This window comes from Myodes glareolus, chromosome 14, assembly GCF_982192425.1.
Source record: "Myodes glareolus chromosome 14, mMyoGla1.1, whole genome shotgun sequence".
In the NCBI taxonomy this organism is placed as follows: Eukaryota; Metazoa; Chordata; class Mammalia; order Rodentia; family Cricetidae; genus Myodes; species Myodes glareolus.
This window is the reverse complement of record NC_142039.1, coordinates 40004826-40027121: the sequence shown is the minus strand read 5'-3', so window position 1 is coordinate 40027121 and position 22296 is coordinate 40004826. Positions and strand designations below refer to the sequence as shown.

Below are 22296 nucleotides of genomic sequence, written 5' to 3'. Positions count from 1 at the left end.
CTCCCTCCAGCACAGATGCACGTCTCACCGTGGAGCAGAGGACCACAATTCCCAGAATGCAACGCGCGGCGTTTCTCAATTACTTTTCCCAGGCTTCCACTAACATTACTGCCTCACCTGGTGGGTCGAGAGGTTGCGCCTAGCTAATAATTGTGTCTGATTGCTTGGATTGTGAGCAGAGGTAGTAGTCCTACTGGTCTTTGAAACAAAGACAGATACAGACACCTGCAAGGTTTTGGGTCCGCCTTCTCCACCTCCCAAGGGTCAGGACCTCCCACACTGAAAATTTCAAAATGCAAGCACACTTTTCACCATTCAGCCCTACTTTTATTATCTGGCCTGCATTCTTCTTTTTAGAACTTTTGTCGTTTTGAAAAATATCTGTCGTTACCCACTGAATTGTCTTCATGTCTTCGAAAAATGACCCACTTTTTAAAAAAAAAATGCTAAAGAAAATAGAAGGAGATGGTGGTACAGTATTTTAATGCTCTCTGCATGTTTCTTTGCCTAGCACCTACGGCAAATCTGCTGGTATGCCCTTGACATACACAGAAGACTCCAACAAACAGATTTTTTTACTTCAAAGGTGTGGCACACGCAACTAAAGGCCTCTTATGTTCCCAGTTATTTGACAGAAGGTGCTGTCTCCCTTCCTTAGCTGACAGCACCGTACCTAGAAGTGGTATGCTACCCGTGAGGAAGTTAAGGAAAGGGAAGAATATTTAGAGAAACGGTTGCAACAAGACATTAGATAAAAAAGAAATGCAAACATATCAAGCATGGTTTTTGGTTTTTTTTTTTTAAGATTTGTTATGTATCTGTGTTTTTGCACATTTGTGAAGGGGGAATGCTTCAGTATTCAGAGAATGATGTAAGAGCCCCTGGAACTGGAGTTACAGGAGCTTGTGACCCATTGGACATGGTTACTAGAAACCCCTAAACAGTCTCTGCAGCCCCCAACAATCATGTTTTAAATGGGGCAACTCTTGGAGGCATATTGGAGAAAACTGAACTGCTGGTGAGGAACAGTACAGGAAACTTTTTGGAAGTGTCTCTATGATTTCAAAAAAAAAAATGAAATTGAGTAAAAGGAATAGACACGAAGCACAGAAGACAGAAAGCCAACGCTTGCATAATCGTCAGGAAGGAGGGCTCAGATTAAAAAAAAGCAGCTGTCAACATTTTCTGTGTGGCAGGCAAAGTAACAAGTGTCTTGTATCTAATAAGTCAATTCTTAAAGCAATTACGTGGAAATACTGTTAGGAATATTTTCTCTAATTATTCTATTGTACACAATGGACATTAAGTAACAGCTTGAGTAATTTGCTTTAGGTCGCATAGACAGCAAACAGGACTGCTGGGTTACTATAGATAGTTGGTAGACAAGGGAAGGAATTAGGAGTTTGCCTAAGGCCTTTTCAGGAATAAGAAATTTTATTGCTGAGGCTTTAAATATGGGAGAAACTTAGGTAGCGTGAAGTTCTTGGGTAACAAATTTTCACTAAATTTCTTTGTTTTCTTTGTTTCTCTGGTGTAACATAAGAGAGATAAAAAAAAAAAAGCCACTAGCAGCTTGTGGTTGTTGGACTTTTTCTCTTCTCCCCTTAAACTTTTTCAACAGCAACAATCTAGTTGTCTATGAAGTGCTCTTATATGAAGGTCAGGTTTTGTTGTGCTTGTACTAGGAGAGGAACCTAGTGCCTCAAGCATGCCAGGGAGGCGCTCTACCGATGAGTCACACACATAACCACTGTTCTTTCTTAAATTCACAATGTACTTCAATTCTATAAGAGAGACTGCTGTCATGGGTTAAGAATGCTTGGGAAAAAAAAGAATGCTTGGGAGCAACTTCTAACATTAGCTTCCTTATTTGCTGGCTACAAACACTACACAGGTTTCAGTCATGGAAATGGGGTTCTGCTGATTTAAGTACCTGGAAATACAAAAGTGACTTTGGAATTTGATAATGAATAGAAGCTAGAAGGACTCTTGAGTTATATAGTTTAAACTGAATTATTTTGAAAAGATGGATGCAATATCCATTAAGTTCAAGTGACGGAGCAGATGGAAGTGGGGAGCCTGAGAGAGAGCTGCAGCCACCTAAGAGTATGACCATACCTTGTCACTAGTAGGGTGACAGTCAAAGGCATGTATTTTTCCTAGGTGAAAACTCCACAGCCTGGGAGATGGTACTTGAAAATAGTGTTTGCACCAATAATCAGAGATGATGTTTACAGAAGACAGAGATATGAAAACTACATATTCCTAACTACAGCTTAGTTTTAGGAAATGTGTATTGAAATGAGGGCACACAATGATACTCCTGCCCAGAATGCTCAAGATCTAGGACACTGACAAGAAAGCGGAACAAAAAGGAACTCTCCTTCACTGATAGCAGCAATGTCAACCGGTACATCCCATCTGGAGGACCGTTTCTTATAAGACTATTCATACTCTTAACTTCTATTCAATAATTCTTCTGCCCCTTAGTGTTTCTGCAAAGGAATAACAAACTGACATCCGAAGAGTATTTGTGTATATGTTTGTAGTAAGAGTACAAGAATGAGCAGACTGTTGGACATAGGTTAGTGGAATATTATTCAGCAAATAACAGAAATAAGTTACCAAACTACGATAAAGGGGTGGGGGAAGGAAGGGCATTAAATGGATAACACCAAGTAAAATTAGTCACTCTAGAAAAGGTTGCATATAGTATGATTCCATCTATATAACAACAACAACAACAACAAAAGCCACAGAGATTAAATAAAACTCACTGTCTGTTGGGGATTTGGGGGGTAGGTTGAGCAAAGGGGGCTGGGTGTGTGTGTGTGAAACACATAGTTGTTTATTTTCATGACGCATACCAATCCCAAAGACTGTACAACACTGAGCAAGCCCTAATGTAAACTGTGGTATTAATAATAATTTACCATTACTGGATTATCAATGATGACAAATATGCCACAGGAAAACAAGATGTCAACAACAGGGAAACTGGGGGACGAGAAGGAGAGATGGAACATACTGAAATTATATTTGTCCTCCAATTTTTTTTTATAAATCTAAAATTGTCCTCCTCTCCCAAAGGATGTTAATGTAGAAATATATGAATATTAAAGGTGCTTCCCGGAAGGTCAGAAACCGAGGACAGGCAATTAGAAGCTGAGGGTCTGGTGATCTTTTTGATTAAGTAGCAGTCATTTAGTTGGCTGTGTTATACTGTTGGGTGGAAGAGAGAATTTAAATATTTAGTCTTGAATTCCAAGTGAAATAGTCGAGAGACTAACCCTCCCCCTGGGCACTGCTTAACTTTGTTTGTTTGAGACAGGGTTTCTTCTGTCCTGGAACTCACTCTGTGGACTCGGTTGGTCTTTGAACTCAGATATCCTCCAGTTTCTGCCTCCGAAGTGCTGAGATTAAAGACGTGCACCCCCACCACCCATCTGTCTATCAGTCTTTAAAGCGATTGAGAGTATTATTTTTGTATTGGGCTTAAGTCTTTTTTGGTAAACAGCCTTTTAAAGCTTTCTGTAAATTATTAAAATCAGATGTTTGATTAAGGGCTCAGAACTTGTGATAATGAAGTCTGATTACACTTTATTTTTATTTAGACAAAATATGTATGTACACCATATAGCCAGGTTGACTCCAAACATACAATAGTCTTGTTTCAATATCAGTGCTGGGACACAGGAATGAGCCACCACACTTGGCCTGACAGTACTTCTTTGTGAGGTCAGTTGGGATCTGGTGCGGGAAGAGAAACCTCCAGTTGTCTGAAGACCCTGTTAGGACTCCTCTTGGCACGCTCTCCGTTCCGAGACTGTAAAGAGATTCTAGCCTTTAGTATCTCCCGTACACTTTGGAGGATTCTCTTCTTCTACTGACAAATCTGACAACCTACTGCCTTCCCTTTCAATCTTGAGTCACAGCAGGTTCTAGAATTTACCTTTATGGATTTCAAGAAGATATACCAACTCATGTAGTCGTGGCCGAGTGGTTAAGGCGATGGACTAGAAATCCATTGGGGTCTCCCCGCGCAGGTTCGAATCCTGCCGACTACGGGCTATTTTAAATCTGGATTTAATTTCGGCCAGGCTTCTCCATTGACCCCCTACAGGGAAGATTTTCCCGTCTGGCACTAGCTCCTCTTCTGTCGCTTCCACGAGTTCAGCGACGGGTTCCCTAATACTCGGTCTCTTTTAGGCGGCACATTCACCGGAGACTTTTTCCTCATCCGGGTCCAGTTCCCTTTTCCAGTCTCACAACACACCTAGCTTGAAGCTTCAAGGACTCGACTGTGATTTCACAGGAACTAATGCACAACAAAGGCAGAAAATAAGAGAATGTCTTTCTCCTTTTCCTAGTTAAGGCTCTTAGCGCCAGCCATCCCATCACGCAGGCGCGGCTCCCTTAGCGTGAGTAGCGAACAAAAGCATACTAAGCGCGTGCGCCCAGTTGCGTGGTGCATGGTAAATACGTAAAATACAAATGCACACGTAGGACTCTGGAACCTCAGACACTTCCTGTACAGTCCCTGAGAGGCAGTTCACATCTCTTCCTCGTTAGTATAGTGGTGAGTATCCCCGCCTGTCACGCGGGAGACCGGGGTTCGATTCCCCGACGGGGAGAGTATGGTAAAATCTTTTTAAACTACGTCTTCATTTGAAAAATGGAATTCTCAGTTAATTACATTCCTTCTCTCTTTATTAGAATTCTTCCAAACTAAGGAAATACCACTTAAGAGTAAACTATAGAATTCACAAGGATTTTGCTACTATGCATATACCGCACATACAAACACCAACTCGACCAAGAAGACAAAATACAGTAACCAAGAAATCAGTATTGGACTAGGAAATTCCTTGCCCCTTCTGAGTTTATGTACTAACTAACAGAGCCAAGGTCCACAATTTTGATATTCCTGTGGAAAAAATTGTAGCCTAATTAGAGGAAATAGTACACAAACTGAGAAACAATCTACAAAATAGCTGGGTCAGCCGGGTGGTGGTGGCTCATGCCTTTAGTCCCAACACTCACGGGAGGTAGAGACAGGCGAATCTCTGCAAATTCAAGGCCAGCCTGGTCTACAAGAAGCTCGTTCTAGGACAGGCTCCAAAGCCACAGAGAAACCTTGCCTCGAAAAAAACAAAACCAAACCAAAACAAAGTAGCTGGGTCATACTCAGTGGCAATATTACAAAGCACGCACACACACAACACACTTTCACAAAAAAAAAAAAAAGACAAACAAACAAAAAAACCACTGAATGTTTCACAACTGAAAGCCACACATGATCCGGACCTTTTTCTCTCGATATATTGATCATTTGGGGGACAACTGATGAAATCTGAATAGTCTATTGATTATTATGTCATTGTTAATTCCTACTTGTGTTCATTGTTCAGTGGCTGTATGACAATGTTTTAAGGCTATGCATGCATATAAATGCATATGTATTAAAGGGTAAGTATCTTCAAACTACTACAAATAGTTCAGAAAAATATATACCTGCCTCTCAGAGCATGAGAGAGAAAAATTAGTAATACGCTAAGTATGTTAATGGGGAATGTTGTGAAGCATATTCAGGAGTTCTCTTCACTGAAACACTACTGTCTGAATTTTTACAAACGAGTTACAGCAAACCTTTATTAATTTTGAAAGTTCACTCCATGCTACAGTACGCATGTGGAAGCTAGAGGACAAGGGTATGTTGTCCTCTGGGGATCGAACTCAGACTTTGAGGCTTGGGTGGCAAGTTCCCTTGCTCTCCAAGCTATCTTGCAAGCCCCTAAGAACTTTAAGCCCTGAGGGTGTTAGTGTACGCCTTTAATGCCTTCAGTCCTGGGCAGAGACAAGAGTATCTCTGCAAGTTCCAAATCAGCCCAGTCTACACAGCACAAACTGCAAGGCAGCCAAGACTACAGTGTGAGAAAGAAACCAACTATACTACACGTAATAAGAAGTCTAGGTAGAGAGACCCTCCTGGGGGAAATGACTGATCAATGAGCGTCATAGTAGAGTCTTCAATAATGGTGTTGGCCAGCCTACACTTGGGGCAACGCTGACATTTGTAAATATTTGGGAAGAGCCCCCATTAGAAGAACATTTTCGCCTCAGGGTCTGCACAGCGTATAGATCGGCATGAACCATCATCCATTGCCACCTACAAGCGAGTCCTCCTGGACTTCGGAAGCTAGCAATGCGAAACATTTTCCTAACACCTGCTGTTGGGGCTCTAGGTGTAACATACCTGGAGTTTCCCAATGCAGAAATAAGGTGATTCCGGTTGTGTCAATGTGTTCACAAGCATTGTCATGGACATAGTGGGATTTTCCCAGAATGGAGGGGACAAGGGCTGTTTGGCTAATTTCACATCTAGGAGGCGTGGTGTGTCGTAGAACGCTGCTTCTCAAGGCGTGCCAGCCCCAAACAGCAGCATTCTGCAACTTGCTAATAAGTGTAAACTGCCGTTTGAGCATTCTGTGTTTTCTTCTCTTCTGAATCCGCTGGGCACCCATCAAACAGGACCAAACTCTGTCCAACGTTTTTCTACTTTCAATATACATCAAACCAATATTTCTCTCAATCAACAAGAGAGTAAAGAGTGAGAGATAGTCCTTATGTCCCAAATTGGTCAGCCGAAGTCATTCAAACTTGTCAGTCCCGAGGTGTTTATTTTGACCTGTGCTAATTTAGGACGTTCACTAAAATCTTATGTGCTTGTCAAGACTGTATGTAGGTCACAGAAGTGAGACATGCTATGACTAATGTCTACTGCATCCATACTTAGTGAGCCTTAAATGTCACAACCAGATGCAACTACAAAGAGTGTCCTTGAGAGCAAAGGTTCCATTTCAAGAATGTATAACTCTCGAGTCAGTGCTGGAAGCTCAGGGTCACACAAAACTTTGACTTAACCAGCGACTGCACCCAGGGTTCTTCTGTCTCAGAGAGTGAAATTAGTAGACCACAGAAGGGAGTGCTTAAAAAGCAGTGTTTATTGTGGAAAGAAAACTGAAAAGACAAAGATTAAAGACCTATTGCAGGGATAGGCATGGTAGCGCATGCCTTTCATCCTAGAACCTGGGAGGCAGAGGCAGTTTGAGGTCAGCCAGAGCTACCTTATGAGAGCATCTCACAAACAAATACAACAGAACAAATGACCCCTTGCAGCAAGAGAAGCTTTGGAAAGCAAGTCAAGCCCTGAAGTGGGGGAGAAAAAAAAAAAGTTGAGCTAATTGTCTACGGACTTTTTATAGGACTTGTGGCAGAAACTGGGCCAAGAATGAGGTCATTTTGATTGCGATTTGTTAATTCTCTGAGCGAATCACAAGTTGAGGCAATGCAGGGCCCAAATGTCCTGCGCATGTCTCCAAGGCAGGGAGGCAAGACATGTTTACCTGCTGTTCATTTAGGAGAGAAGTCCACGTTTTATCTTTCACTTGTCAACGGTTAACCTTGATTATCTGTTGGCTACTATCAGCACAGGCCAGCACTGCCAGCCTTGTAGGTGTTGTTTGGCTTAACCCAGTTTTCTCAGCTTTCCTAATGTTCCACACTGTAATACACTGCTTCATGTTGTAGTGACCCCTACCATAAAATTATTTTCCTTGCTACTTCATTACTGTTATTTTGCTCCTGTTACGAATCGCAATGTAAATATCTGTCTTCTGATGGTCTTAGCCTACTCCTATGAAAAGAGTCATTTGACCTTCTCCCTAAGGGTCATGGCCCACAGTTGAGAACCACTGTCCTAGACAGGACAGGGTCTACTGACCGTTAGGCTATGCTGTGTTCTCGTGTTTACATGATTAGCTTGCAGTTTTACCATGGAGCTAACTTCTACCACAGCTTCTGAGACGTCGCTGCGGTCAGCCTCGATTACCTCACTTTTACTTCCCCATCCCAGTACCCCTAGCGGCAGAAGCAAAAGGACCATCGTGAATTCAAGGCCATCCTGGGCTACAGCGTAAGTTTCTGCCTTTAAAAGAGGGTCGTTGGCAGAGCTGGTTAAACTAGGAGGTTGGGATGGGGGTGGGGGATCCCCGGAAGTGCAGGAAGTGGGGTGCGGGGAAACACACCTGCATCTGACTAAAAAGTCAAATTGTGATGTGCTCCTAAAGCGTAACAACAGCAGGGAAAATGAGGAGGCTTCCTTTTCTCGCCCTTAGTCTGGAACACAAATCCACGGAAGCAATTTGTCTCAGGGTCTGCACGGGTCGTGTTCTCAGACCGGTAGCAGAAACCCTGTGGCGATCTGGGTTCTTGTCTCAGTGTTCTTATAGTAACCTGCGAGGCTCCTCCTCTCCAACTCAACGTCCTCGCAGCCCCGCCCCCACTAGGTAACTCAAGGACGCTAGGTTTTAGCAATTGACTTGCCACGAATCTGTATCAGCCGAATCCCTGATATCATTGTAGTCGTGGCCGAGTGGTTAAGGCGATGGACTAGAAATCCATTGGGGTCTCCCCGCGCAGGTTCGAATCCTGCCGACTACGGGTCTTTTCTTTGGCTCCTTTGCGTTTGAAGGACTTGAGGGTGTTTCTTAGCTGATAACTGGTTTTCTTACTTGTTTCCACAGTTCAAGGGGCAGGCCTAATTTTAAATTAAGCTTGGATTGCCAGTTTGAAGGGTTTTGTGCAATTTGTTGTTGTATTTTATTTTGCAAAAACAAAAACAAACAAAAAACCAGACCATCTTTTTCTCTGAGGGAGATGTCTCCTTTCTAGCCATTGCAATCCCTTCTTCAGTAACCCAGAGAAAGCGAGTCCTTAGGTTCAATCCCCTCAGCAGAAAAAAGGAAAGAGAAGGAAGAGGAAAAAGAGGCCACTTTACCTACTTTGAGAGGACACAAGGATAGTTCAGAAAACTAAAGACCGGTGTGATGTTCTCCTCAGTGTCATGCTTGCAATGACTCCACCCTAAGACGCCCTGCTTTTAAGTCTGGTCTAAGCACCAAAGAAGCCAAAGCTATCTAACCAAGACAGCCAGTCAATACTCAGGCTGAGCTGAGAGAAATGCCTCCCCGGCCGATGCTGCTTCTGTGACTGCTGTGACTGTATCCGACACCTCGTCTGCGAATAGGACTAGTAAGGAAAAAACAAAAACAAACAAAAAACCAAATGGCCGAAATAGCTTGAGCGAGCTCACGGACATCGAGACCCGCCTCACTTTGTCTTCCAAGTGCTGGGGTTGAAGATATGTGCCCCCCATACTCTGCAACACTTTTTGAAAAGCAAATATTCAGGGCTGGAGAGAGGACCTGGATTCAGTTTTCAGAACTTTCCTTGGAACTCTAACTCCAGTTCCAGGGGAATCCAATGTCCTATTCTGAACAATGTGAGCAACGGGCACTCATACACACCTCCCCTGGCACACACATGTATACACTTAGTTAAAAATAAAATCTTTAAAAGCAGATTTTCAAGTTTAATTCCAACATTTAAGAGGTCGAAAAAAGACTGCTGTGAACTTTTAATCACTGAGTAATTCCTCTAGCCTCTATTATAGTTTTTTGAGAAAGAGTCTCACTAGGCAGCCCAGGCTGGCCTTGAACTCCGGATAATCCTCCTGCCTCAGTCTCAGGAGTGCTAGGGTTAAAGGTATGAGCACCATGCCAGTCTCTGACTGTTCAGGTAGTGTGGAGGTCATTGAGTTTTGGGGTAGGGGGAGGGAGTTAATCAAATCATCTTTTATCCTAAAAAGACGGTCTTTTTTATCCTAAAAAGGATTTTTTATCCTAAAAAGGGTTGTGTTTTAATCAAATCATCTTTTATCCTAAAAAATTGTGTACCATTAGGGAATCTGATTATGTATTAGACAATCCTTGAAAATAATTGTGCTCCTTCATCTCTATCATGTAACACTAAAAAGGTTCAAAGATTTATGTTTGTGGCCAAGTGGTTAAGATGATGGTAATTAGGGTCTTCTAACGGCAAGTCTGATGCTCTACAGTTACACTTTTTTTTTTTTTTACCCAATTCAGGATAATTCTAGTATCTGGAGTTACAGAGGGAAAAAAAAGTGTAAGCGAAATCATTCGCGTCGAATTCTTGACCAAACTTATCCAGTCTATCGCTCAGGCTATGATTATCCTTAACTTTGGTGTATTCTTTCCTAAAATAGGTCAACGCTGATAAATAGGGATAAGGCTTCCTTAATTTTATCTAATGTAGACAAAAAACGGCAGTAGTCGTCTTCCTTGTTAGTATAGTGGTGAGTATCCCCGCCTGTCACGCGGGAGACCGGGGTTCGATTCCCCGACAAGGAGGTCAGAGGGGCCTTTTTTTTTTTTCTTTTTCTTTCTTTGTTTTTTTTTTTTTTTTTTTTTTTTTTTTTTTTTTTTTAAAAAAAACAAAGCCGTCTTCCTGCAATTTTAAAGCTACGGAGTAAAAGGAATCTAGGTTTAAATAGTGCAGAGTTTAGCAAGTGCTTTGCAAGCTAATAACAAGCAGAGAGAATCAACAACGTATAAAGTTGCATTAATGGCCCAGGTTCACTTTTGGCACCAAAACCTAAATGCAACCTTGCAGCCTACTGAGATGCAAGTGTGCTCGATGACCTGACCAAGTTCTCTAACACCTGAAGTCGCCAGCCAAGTGTTTGTAAATGCACATAAACCATAATAAACAGAAAGAATAGCTTTCGGAGTGGAAAATAACTACCATAAAGCCACAGCGAACAATGTATGGCTCCTGCTCAGGGAAATTCCCAGATTAGGGGAAAATAAACACATCCCAAGTAGAACTACTAAAGCAGCCACTTGACTAAAAACAAATGTGACCCTGCTTTGCACTAGGAATTCTAATAAGTGAAGTTCATAAATGGGTGTTTCAACTGGCCATCGGCATGGAAATATATTAATCACATTAAAAACAAACCCAGGTGAAATGCACATGGAATGAAGAAAAGTAGGACAGCAATGCCTCTGAAAAACAACCTAGATACTACTCTACGGAGACTGTGTATACAACAATTTCTAGTGCAGAAAAATACCAGTCACTACGTCCAGGCAAATACGATACCAACGCTTCGTCAGCATTAGTAGTTTTTCCTCACTGTTAGACACCATGAGTGAATGCAGAAGAGCCAGAGAATTGTTACACTGCATGTGCCGAACAAAATGTAGATCCCGAATGTAGATCCAGAGATAGACAAGCGGGCACAGAGATATGAGTAAGTTAATTGATAAGAGAACAGAATGACCATGAAAAAGGAAAAGAGGCAAAATATTTCAGTGGGTTTTCCAAAAGAGAAGACCAAGCAAACATAATAGGATGTTCCCCTAGTCCCTGTAGAACATGAACATTAAAACAGTCAAATGCCAGAAGAGAAAGTCAAAGCTTCCTCAGCGAGATACACAAACTTGCACTCAAACTTTTTCTAGCTCTTGCTGATCTTGAACTAGCCGCAATTCTCCTGCGTACAGGATTACAGACGCGCGCCACCACACCACCCCTGAATATTAACTTTCCGTGTGTCTTAGCTTGTTAAGAGGTGACTGAGCTTTCCTTGGATCTGGAACCTCCCCGCCCCCTTAGAAGTCGGTCACAAATCGAACTCGACGGAAATTAACTTTCACTCTTGTTCCTTTGACAGTACAAAGACTCCCGAGTCCTCAAAGGCGACTGCGCAGCCGCAGGTTCGAGGATGACGTCATCCGTTCCCTGCTGGGTCCTCAGAGCTGTGGAGGAAGGCTGGGGACTTTGGAGATTGAGAACCCAGGTCAGCCTTACCGTATGCCCAGAGCGACTTTCGCTTCCACGTTGCAGGAATAGATGCGAGCACAACTGACAAGGAAGGTGTGCTGCAGCGACGGATAGTAAAACCTAAAATGGAAGATTAGATTAGATTCTTTTTACTGTAGCAATCCGAATTCTGCAATGGAACTATACCTCATCATTTAGCAGTCCAGAGTGTTCCTGTGTGGGGTTCCATGGTGTAATGGTTAGCACTCTGGACTCTGAATCCAGCGATCCGAGTTCAAATCTCGGTGGAACCTACTTTGTTTTTCCTTTCCTGAGCAGATTCGTTAAAACCTCCAAATAATTTAAAATCTAATCCTTATATATTCACAACAACGGACTGCTTCTACCAGCTGCCCTCCACTGTTTCTACCCGTCCCCCACCCCCGCGCACATACACAATTAGAGGGTCTCATTAATTTTTAAAGTTAGCATTAGAAATAATCAGTTTCATTATGTCATTTTTATACAGACGTTATTCTACTTTGTTCTTACTCATCCCTCTTCCTCATCCGTCCTGTCCTTTGCTTACCTCACCCACCCCAAACCCTGCTTCTTCCATGTCATGTATTCTGTTACAGATTTCTTTTTCTGAGGGTCTCCCTCTCTGCTTGATGACATAACACACACACACACACACACACACACACACACATACATGACTATCTATAAACATGTGTGCACACTTAAAACTAGATGGCTTTATTGTTGTTGTTCTGAGTCTGGCTTATTTCACTTAAAATATCTGCAGTTACATCCATTTCCCTACAATGGGTATGACTTCATATTTACTTATTATAGAAATTAAACTTCACAGTGTTTCTGCACCACATTTTCTTTGTGCATTCACCTGCTGAAGAACACATTATCTGGCTCCATCCTAAGAGACAGTCTGAGACAGCAGTCTTGGGCTGCCACGGTTGGCTAGCTGGTTTCATTTTGCTGATCAACAAGGTAAGGAGTCTGGTCCTGCACTAACCCCAAAGTCATCTAAAGAACAAGAGGTAGAAAACGCTGGCTCTGAACATTCTAGCTTCTGGTAAAACCTTGAAAGGGACAACAACAACAAACAAACAAACAAACATAAAACTGGGTACGGTGGTGATGCACGCCTTTAATCCCAGTAAATCCCAGTACTCAGGAGGAAGAGGGAGGCAGATTTCTGTGAGCTGGAGGCCAGCCTGGACTATAAGAGCTAGTTTCAGGACAGGCCCCAAAGTTACAGAGAGACCCTGTCTCAAAAGACAATAAACAGAGAAACAAACAAAAAAAATCTTGCAAGGGATCTACGTTTAATGACAGCTATTTTATTTAAACACAACAATAATTTGTGTAGTTGTGACTGAGCAATTAAAGTGACGGACTAGTAGTCAATTTGGGCCTCTGACTTTACAAAATCACACCTAACTAGATTCAAAACATTTAGAAGTTTGGGGAAAATTCTGGGATTAATAGAAAAGAAAGAGAAAAGTGACCTATTCTAAACAAAAACCTCATCCTAAGGCTCACCCTTCTTTACCAAATTTAACCTGTTTGTGGTGCTGGGATTGAGTCCTTCCCAACAAGAAGCTCAGGGAATCACCCACCCTCTTACAGAGATCTAGAATACTACCTAACCTGTTTGAGATATCAGGAAGTCCCAGATGGAAGTTCTACAAGTAAACACTTTTTGCTTCCATCTGACTAAAAAACTAAAAGACTTAAATTTTCAGAATGGCAAAAATGAATGAATAAATAAATCATTAGTATAGCGTTTATTTTCTTTTGTATGTTAGGAATTTTTAAAATGTAGTGTTTTAAACATTTATCGGCGACAAGAATCTCATTATTCATTATGTATTTATTTAAATATTTGTTTCCCTTTTGCATTAGAGTCTTTGTAAACTACTCTGATTTGGAACTCAAGGCAATCCTCCTGCCTCGGCGTCTATGTGCTAGTGCTTAGATTACAGTCCCGAGCTGCAAGTTTAGGCTGAAGCTTGGACATGTAGTAAATTTGTCCAATTAATGGGAATAGGCGCCTGAAAGGCGGAGGGAAATGGGATCCTTAGGAGGAGGAGGAGGTGGTAGACCAGACGAGGCAGCTTTGGTTGTTAAGGACACGACTGTTAAAAAATTTGGAAGGACTTGGCAGGTTTCTTCCTCTGGAGAACCGACATCCACCGGCAAAAATTCATACTGGTAACGACCCCGAAGAACTCCAAACCCAGAGAAGTCGTTCTTGATCCAGTCTTTGAGCTCTTCATTTCCGTCCCAGGAAAATCCCTTTAGCAATTTTGGTCAGATCTGGATCACAAAGCCTGAGTACGAAGGAGGCAGTGGAAAAGAGAACACTAAGAACAGAAACTAAATTAATCCTAAACTTGATGAACTATACACTATCTTCGGAGTATTCTACTACAAGAGCAGAGTGGCGCAGCGGAAGCGTGCTGGGCCCATAACCCAGAGGTCGATGGATCGAAACCATCCTCTGCTATGAGGTTCTTTTTCTTGCAGCAAAAGACCCTTAGTTGTAGAGAACTGGATTCCCTTCTCATGGCTCTTTACCGTGGTAAATTCTCCGAGTCAGCTGATCCTCCAAACAAGCTATTTGATGTTTGTTTTTAGGAAGCCACGCATTGTAGTCATGGCTAGCCTTGACCTCAAGACAACCCTGACTCAGTCTCCTAGTTCTAATTTTTTAATAGAATAATGTAAGACAACACGTGGAGAGAAAGAACTTCTAGAAGACCTGGATCATACATGTTCCATGTGTGTACAGGGCATAGACCTGGTAATGAGATTCTGGCTTGCCTTTTAGAGGGAGAGAAGAAGGGAATTCTGTGGGGAATTATAAGGGGAGCAAGAGAGAAGACAGAAAGCAGAGGGGAACTGGGAGGTCGTGTGCAGAGCAGATGCACCGAAGGGAGAAAACAAGCCACACAGAAGAAAGACCGAAGTGGGGATGCAGGGACAACTGAATGGGAGTGTAGGACGGAGGAGGAGTGTAAGGGACACTTATGGTCCATATTAGGTTAAGGAAAGCAAATTCTTCTGCACTGAAAACTATCTGTGAAAGTAAACTCTGAATCCTGTTCCCAAGAGGGAACTCAAGACTTAAGAACGACTTCCCCATTTGAAATGACATCATGAAAATGTACGTACAGGTTCTCTGATGACCTTCAGTCTTTGTCAACAGCTCTAGTCTTACGAGTGACCACTGTGTTTTGTGGTCTTGAAAACGGAACCGAAAGCACTGTGCTTGCTGAGCAGACGCTCTGTCACTGAACTGTATCTCCAGCCCTGGTTTTACTTTATCTTGAGACAAAACTTACTAAGTTGTCTATGGTAAGCGTGAACTCACTCTGTAGTCCAGACAAGCCTTGAACTTGAAATCTTCCTTGTCAGTCTCTCAAATAGCTGGAATTATAAACCTGTAACACCATATATGTACATAGTACACACACACACACACACACAGGTGGGAATCCACCACTTTTCTCCTGGCTCTGAATGTCACAATTCTATGTAATACAAACCTCTTTTTTTTTTTTCTTTCTTTAAAGACAAGGTCTCTTGGGGTAGTGGTGGCCCACACCTTTAATCCCAGTGCTGGGAAGGCAGAGACAGGTGAATTTCTGTGAGTTGAGGCCAGTTTGGTCTAAAGAGTGAGTTCCAGGACAGTCAGGGCATAGAGAATCCCTGTCTTGGGAGAAAAAAAAGAAATAATAAGATAGTTGAAGCTGGCCTTAAGTTTGCTCTGCAGTGGAGGCTGACCTTAAACTTCTGATCCTATTTCCTGCTGCTCTGTTGTCCCCACTGTTGACTCCCACTGCCCACCCCCACCCCTCAGTTACAGTCATTGATTCTGGAAAGTCTGGTGTGACTGTCACCTGGTGACTCTCCCACCTGTGTAAGTCCTGAACTACTGCACCCTGTCCAGATGCTTCTAGACAGACAGAAAGAAAGCAAATGCTCACCTTGTTTCTCCTACAAAGGGTTCCATTATATGCCACCAAGAACACGAAATGTTGTATGCTGTCCATGTCTGTAATCACAACGTTTGGGAAGCAGAGGGAGGAAGACTACAGCAAGTCAATGAAGAAGGACCAGGAGTTCAAGGTCATTGTTGCCAGCTATCAAGTTTGAGGGCTACAAACGAATCTGTCTCACAAAACAAAGAAAAGATTTTTGAGAAGAAAAATAAATAACAAGACATAGAAAACACCGGGTAAAAAAGAGGGTTTTAGTTTTTCTTTTGTATTGCACAATATAACTAAAGAGATGAAAAAGTATCAAAGTATAGTTGAAGCACAAAGCTACTTAAGAAATAACTTTGAGTTACTAATGATTCATAACCACAATATGGTGAATTAGGAGGTCACAAGCGCGCCCATGCCCACACCCATGGTTTCTCAAACCAGTGCTGTGAGTTCACTTCCTCAGGAAAGGTTCCTGAATTGTTCCCCTCTTTTTTGTTTGTTTGTTTTTTCTATACAGGGTTTCTCTGTGTAGCCCTTGCTGTCCTGAAACTATTTCTGTAGACCAAGCTGGCCTTAAACTAGATAGAGATCTGCCTGCTTTTTCAATGCTGGGATGTTGTAGGGAGAGCGGGTCTAAGGGATCAGGCAATGTTTAAATGAATACAGTTTCTGTGTGATTATTTCGGGTGTAAGCTAGTCGGCTGCCTGGGACAAACAAGGAGACTGCTCCCTTCAACACTGGGGTTAAAGGGTAAACACTGAAATGAAATAGCTGTTCTCACTGTATCTGGAGCAAACACCAGAACAGTTGTTTTCCTTTTTTAAAATTGTTTTTATTGAGCTATATATTTTTCTCTACTCCTCTCCCTTCCTCTCTCCTTCCCTCTTACCCTCTCCCATGGTCCCCACGCTTCCAATTTACTCAGGAGAGCTTGTCTTTTACACTTCCCATGTAGATTAGATTCATGCATGTCTTTCTTCGGGTCCTCATTGTTGTCTAGGTTCTCTGAGATTGTGAATTGTAGGCTGGTTTTCTTTGCTTTGTGTCTGAAAACCACTTATGAGTACGTACATGTGATGATATTTGTCTGTCTGGGTCTGGGGTTACCTCACTCCAGAACAGTTGTTTTCTAGAAGTACTTTGACCTTGAAGAAATTGTATAGAACAGTGATTATTTTCTGTTATCTACAGAGTTGCTTTTCTGAGGGAACTTTAGAGCCTTTGCTCAACTTTGGTCACAAGATGTTCTGGGCACACCTGGGCATCTTGCACTCTCGGGTACACAATATTGCACAATTGCAAACAGCACACAATAAGGACTAAAGCTTCCGGGGTGTGATGTTTTCCTTCACAAAACACCTAGATTAGTATGAGGAACTTGTTTTCTTCAAAAACCAACTTTTGGGTAACAAACTGTAAATACATTTCCGCGCAGCTCTTTGAGGTTCAGTTCATCAAGACTGCTCTTCCCAGCCGCCACAGAGCCTTAGTTACATTCTTAGGTAACCCGCTTTCTTTGATCATCAATGCCAACAGGAAGGCGTGTAAATAGAAACAGAATTTCCTTGTCTTGTCGCTTTCTGTGTGTCATCAATTCTACGTAAGTGGAGCCTATATACACACATACACGCATGCATGCATACATACATACACACACACATGCATGCATATATACATACATACAACATGCATATATATGACAGGCTGGTCTCAAGCTTGCTCTGCACTGGAGGACCTTGAACTTCTGGTCCTTCAATTCTACGTAAGTGGAGCCAATATACATACATACACACATATATGCATATATACATACATACATACACACATGCATATACATACATACATACACACATACACACATGCATATATATGACAGGCTGGTCTCAAGCTTGCTCTGCACCGGAGGACCTTGAACTTCTGGTCCTTCAGCCTCTACCTTTCAAGTGCTAGCATTAAAGGTATGCTCTGAAGACAAAAACAAATCTCTTTAAAACAAAAAAAGCAAACAAAACAAAACAAAAGCAAGCTTCTGCCTTGCTAATTATACAGAAAATTTGCATTAATAGTTATGAATAATGGTTAATGCTAATACATTTGATTCTGAATATAAATTTAAAATTTTAAACTGGTTAAGTGTGGTGGCCAATACCTTTAATCCCAGCACTTGTGAGGCAGAGGCAAGTGTATCTTTGTCAGTTCAAAGCCAACCATTTCAAAGCCAGTTTCAGAACAGCTAAGGCTGTTACACAAAGAAACCCTGTCTTGGGGGATGGGGTGGGGGGAGAGAAAGAAAAATAAATGAATTAAAAAAAAAATAACATTAATGCTAGTACTTCCCAAACTTTTTATTCAACCACACATAGCTGTATTGAAATGGATTTGTTAATTTAAACATAAATAATTTTAAAAGCTGAATACAAATGTCCTATGATTCAATAGAAGAAATTAGAAAACAATCAGCTAAGCACATAGATCTCTTAGTTGGAGGCCAGCCTGGTTACAGAGGGAGTTCCAGAACAGTTGGGTCTACACGGAGAAGATGTGTCTCAAAAAAGAAAAAAGAAAAAGAAGGAAGATAAGGAAAGAAAGAAAGAAAGAAAGAAAGAAAGAAAGAAAGAAAGAAGTCAATTAGCCCAAGATAAAAACAGAAAGAGCAAAACAATAACAACAGTGGCTACTGCTAATAATACCAGCATTTGGAACACAGAAGTGAAGATGCTTATTCAAGGCCACATAGTGAACTGAAGCCAGCCTGAGAGCATGAGGACCTGTTTCAAAACAAAATAACAACAAAAAGACAGATACCATCAACAGGAAATGCCTGGGCTCTTCATAGTAGAAGAAAACCTCTCTAGGTCTATCATCTAATTGTATTTAAAAGCTTTCACAATTTTTTTCCCGTCTATGATCTAATTGCTTTTAAAGCTTTTATAATTATTTCAGATACTAATGAGCGTGGTTCTGTGAGAACATGCAGAGTTGTTTTTATTGGGCCGTCTAAAGAACTTATTAGTCACTGAAGAAATATTCTGAAAAGTAATAACATCACAATTTGTGATTTTTTAATAAGACATCATCGTAGTCGGCAGGATTCGAACCTGCGCGGGGAGACCCCAATGGATTTCTAGTCCATCGCCTTAACCACTCGGCCACGACTACATGGGAGCAAGTTGTTGTGGAAGGATAAGGAACCTGGCTTAACTTTAGTCTTCTAAAGTCTAATTTATCTAGTAGTGTTGTATTTTCTTTATATATACAATATAATATATAATTTACTTTATTTGAACTACTTGAGGATTCTCAGACAGAAATAATGATTTAGTGACAAACTGACATACAGCCCTTCATCTTCAGAGCTGATGTTCCTTCCAGGAAAAGAGATATTTCCAGAGACTAGCTTTCCTACTTCTGTACTAGCAATCCTCGAGGTACAGCCAACAACTGGGACAAGATCTAAATTCTCTGTGGGATTGTGAATTATGGAAACAATTCACAAAACCTGAATGGCTATCCATTTTTAGCATTCTAAGAAAGTTTTGAAAATCCATGGGATTAAAGTTCTGAAGCTAAGAAAAACAAGTGAAATGTAAGTCTACCTTACTGAGACGAGGTGAACAGCAGGGTTCACCTTAACAAAGTAATGCTAGCTACTAAAATTTACTTTGGATTTTGCAAAATAACTTCATGTATAAACATGGTATCACTTAATCCTCATGTCTCAATTGAGGAAAAAGAGGCAGGGAGAAGGATCCGTGCTCACATGGTACTTGGAAATTAGCTTTCTTCAGTGATATGTACTGGCTTTATGCCTTTGGATGCTGTCTATGCCTTCAGCAATGTTTCTGGTTGCCTTACAGAAGTGAGGTTTGCTATGTGGTTAAATACGGATAGCTGTACATTTTCCTCAAGTACTTATGGAACTAAACTGATAAGCAAGTCTTTAAAGGGGACACCTTTGTCATACAGTGCTACTCACAAGCCAGATCTCCATTTCCCTTTGCACCAGACTTTCGCTTTTTATAATTTGAGTAATTTGCAAATATGGACTCTGCCTCAGGGAAATATCAAACAGCGGGTGAAGACTTAAACTGGCTTGGCCCCTACTCGCTTGCAAAAGATGCACAGCAGGGCACATGCTTATTAAGTTATAGGTAGAATTGGAGGCAGTTAAGAAGACAGAAAAAAATTACCGAGCTTGTTCTGTAAAAATTAATTTGAACTACCAAAAGTGTCTTTTAAAGTTCAGTTTTCCTTAGATTATAATCAAAAATATTCTTGTTCTGTAAAAATTAATTTGAACTACCGAAAGTGTCTTTTAAACTTCAGTTTTCATTAGCTTATAATCAAAAATATTCTTGTATTTCTTCTGAAAACTGGGTACAATTCAAGATAAAATAGTTTTGGTTTGCATGTACATAGCTAAATCAGCTGTGTAACCCTCTGATGGCTGGAAATATCACACCATCAATAGAGAAAATGTACTGTTTGATGTTTGAATACATTCAAAATATGTATGTACATGCCTGTGTAATGCAGGGACCCCACTCAGGGCTTCACACATGCTAGGTGTGATGTGCCAGAGAACTACATTCCAAGCACCTAGGTTTAGAACATATCCTGTGTATATTTTATTATTTTATAACTAGAGATCTGACAACCATTTGACTAAAAAAGTACATCATATATTTTTAAACGTTCTTTTTCTGCATACATATGCAAGACTAATTTTGAAGTTGACCTCAAGAAACACAGCTCTCCAAAACTTAAGAATGTGAGCCTTGAACTTAGCGGTGGAGCATTTGCCTGCTATGGCCCTGGGTTCAGCTCCTTGTACCACACAACAAACACACTCACAGGTACGCATTTGCACCACACACACACACTCACAAAGGAATGCACACACACACATTCACAGAACTCATACAACTGTCCTCTATCTCCTTTTTTTTTTTTTTAACTAAACAAGTCTTTAAAATCATCCCAATTAAAGGGGTCAAAGAGCTCTTCCAGAGGATCTGAGATTGGTTCCTAGCATCCAGGCAAGAGGTTCCCACTGACCTCAGCCGCAACTAATACAACAACCTTTTCTGATCTCCGAGGACACTGGCATACCGTTGTAGAGCATCCCCACCTACATAGCAAATTCAAGGCCAGACTGCTTTAGCGACTCCATTTCAAAAACAGCACAGGAACATGCAAAACCTAAGGGAAACACATTGAGAGAGCCTCCCTGTGGGTCACGGAGGTCACGTATTCAAGATCTATATAAAATATCTGTATCATTTATATCTATATCTACATCTTGGATGAGTTTTCTGGAATATATATGCTTCGAGATGATGCACACGATACAGAATTTCTGACATGTATGCGAAGAGAGGTAAAATAAACTATGCCAGTTCCTTTCCTGATCCTACTCTGACAACCTCCAAAGTGTCGGACATAAGGAATCGATTACGTCAATTTCATTGGATTTGTTGAAGATTGCTTGTCTTTAATCACTTGTCCTTTTCTTAGGCAAGAGAGCTACTCTCACCAAGTCAAAACCTTTGGAAATTCTATTCGGAGTTCTTTCTTCTACGGGGCTCAGGAGTCTGGGGGTGCAGTCTTAGCTATAATGAGATCTGAGGTCTGAGAACACAAGACCCCCCCCCCCGCCCTTCCCAGCACGCCATTCCCTCTGCAGTGTAAGAGCAACGGGGATTGTAGGTTTAGATTTTAACTCTAAGATGGCCCGTGTTTTCTCACTTTCCTCGTTTTCCTTGTTCCTTGCGTTGGCATTTCTTGTTTAAGCTTACTTTGAACTGCAGATCTGTCTCCACGGATTCCAGAGAATGAATCAGTAGCGAAGGATCGCCCCTAGAAAGTCTTTACTTTCTTGCAACGGTGTCTGTGGTTTTCTTGTTTCTCGGTATAAACTAGGAAATTCTTTATCACTAGAGTTCCATGAAAATTTTCACCTATCCATTAGTTTATATTAGCACTTCAGAAGTTGTGAGAAACAGGTAGTCGTGGCCGAGTGGTTAAGGCGATGGACTTGAAATCCATTGGGGTTTCCCCGCGCAGGTTCGAATCCTGCCGACTACGGTTTTACCAAGCACCAGTCATAATCCCCGTTACGGGGCTGCATGTAATTGAAAATTATGCTGTTAAATTCTTTGGCTCAGAGCAAATCTTTCCACTATGGCCTGCTATGTCAAGCTTGCTCTGTAACCTCTTCCAAAGAGTCAAGATGCACGTCAGTGATTCCAGCCTTTGGAAGGCTGAATCAGCCTAATTTGCTTGAGCTACACACTAAACATGCTTGAAGATCTGAGTTGCATGCTGTCTCCTAGTACTGATATAGGAAAAACTGAGGACATAAATTGACATTATAAAGTAGGATCTTTTAAACTGCTTTTTAAAATATTAAATTACACAGAGTGGAATTTAGCTAAAGGAGAACTCCCAGTTTCCTTATCAGCGCAGTTCCACCGGGCACACAGGATGACCCTGGATAGCAGCTGCCTGTGAAAGGCAGCCCTGGTTTGTCTCTAGATAACGACGACAGTGATCTATACTGTAAATCTCCCTATTTGTCCAAAC

General features: G+C 41.5%; 8 non-coding genes across 8 annotated transcripts; 7 read left to right on the top strand and 1 right to left on the bottom strand.

Moving 5' to 3' along the window:
* Nucleotides 1-3985: 3985 nt before the first annotated feature.
* On the top strand, nucleotides 3986-4067 carry Trnas-aga (transfer RNA serine (anticodon AGA)). The gene has a single exon. It is a non-coding gene; the product is annotated as a tRNA-Ser (tRNA).
* Nucleotides 4068-4562: 495 nt separating this feature from the next.
* Trnad-guc (transfer RNA aspartic acid (anticodon GUC)) lies at nucleotides 4563-4634 on the top strand. Its single transcript has one exon. It is a non-coding gene; the product is annotated as a tRNA-Asp (tRNA).
* Nucleotides 4635-8420: 3786 nt separating this feature from the next.
* Nucleotides 8421-8502, top strand: Trnas-aga (transfer RNA serine (anticodon AGA)). The gene has a single exon. It is a non-coding gene; the product is annotated as a tRNA-Ser (tRNA).
* A 1700-nt stretch (nucleotides 8503-10202) lies between these two features.
* Nucleotides 10203-10274, top strand: Trnad-guc (transfer RNA aspartic acid (anticodon GUC)). The gene has a single exon. It is a non-coding gene; the product is annotated as a tRNA-Asp (tRNA).
* A 1659-nt stretch (nucleotides 10275-11933) lies between these two features.
* Trnaq-cug (transfer RNA glutamine (anticodon CUG)) lies at nucleotides 11934-12005 on the top strand. The gene has a single exon. It is a non-coding gene; the product is annotated as a tRNA-Gln (tRNA).
* A 2147-nt stretch (nucleotides 12006-14152) lies between these two features.
* Trnam-cau (transfer RNA methionine (anticodon CAU)) lies at nucleotides 14153-14224 on the top strand. The gene has a single exon. It is a non-coding gene; the product is annotated as a tRNA-Met (tRNA).
* Nucleotides 14225-18788: 4564 nt separating this feature from the next.
* On the bottom strand, nucleotides 18789-18870 carry Trnas-aga (transfer RNA serine (anticodon AGA)). The gene has a single exon. It is a non-coding gene; the product is annotated as a tRNA-Ser (tRNA).
* A 2846-nt stretch (nucleotides 18871-21716) lies between these two features.
* Nucleotides 21717-21798, top strand: Trnas-uga (transfer RNA serine (anticodon UGA)). The gene has a single exon. It is a non-coding gene; the product is annotated as a tRNA-Ser (tRNA).
* Nucleotides 21799-22296: the final 498 nt, after the last annotated feature.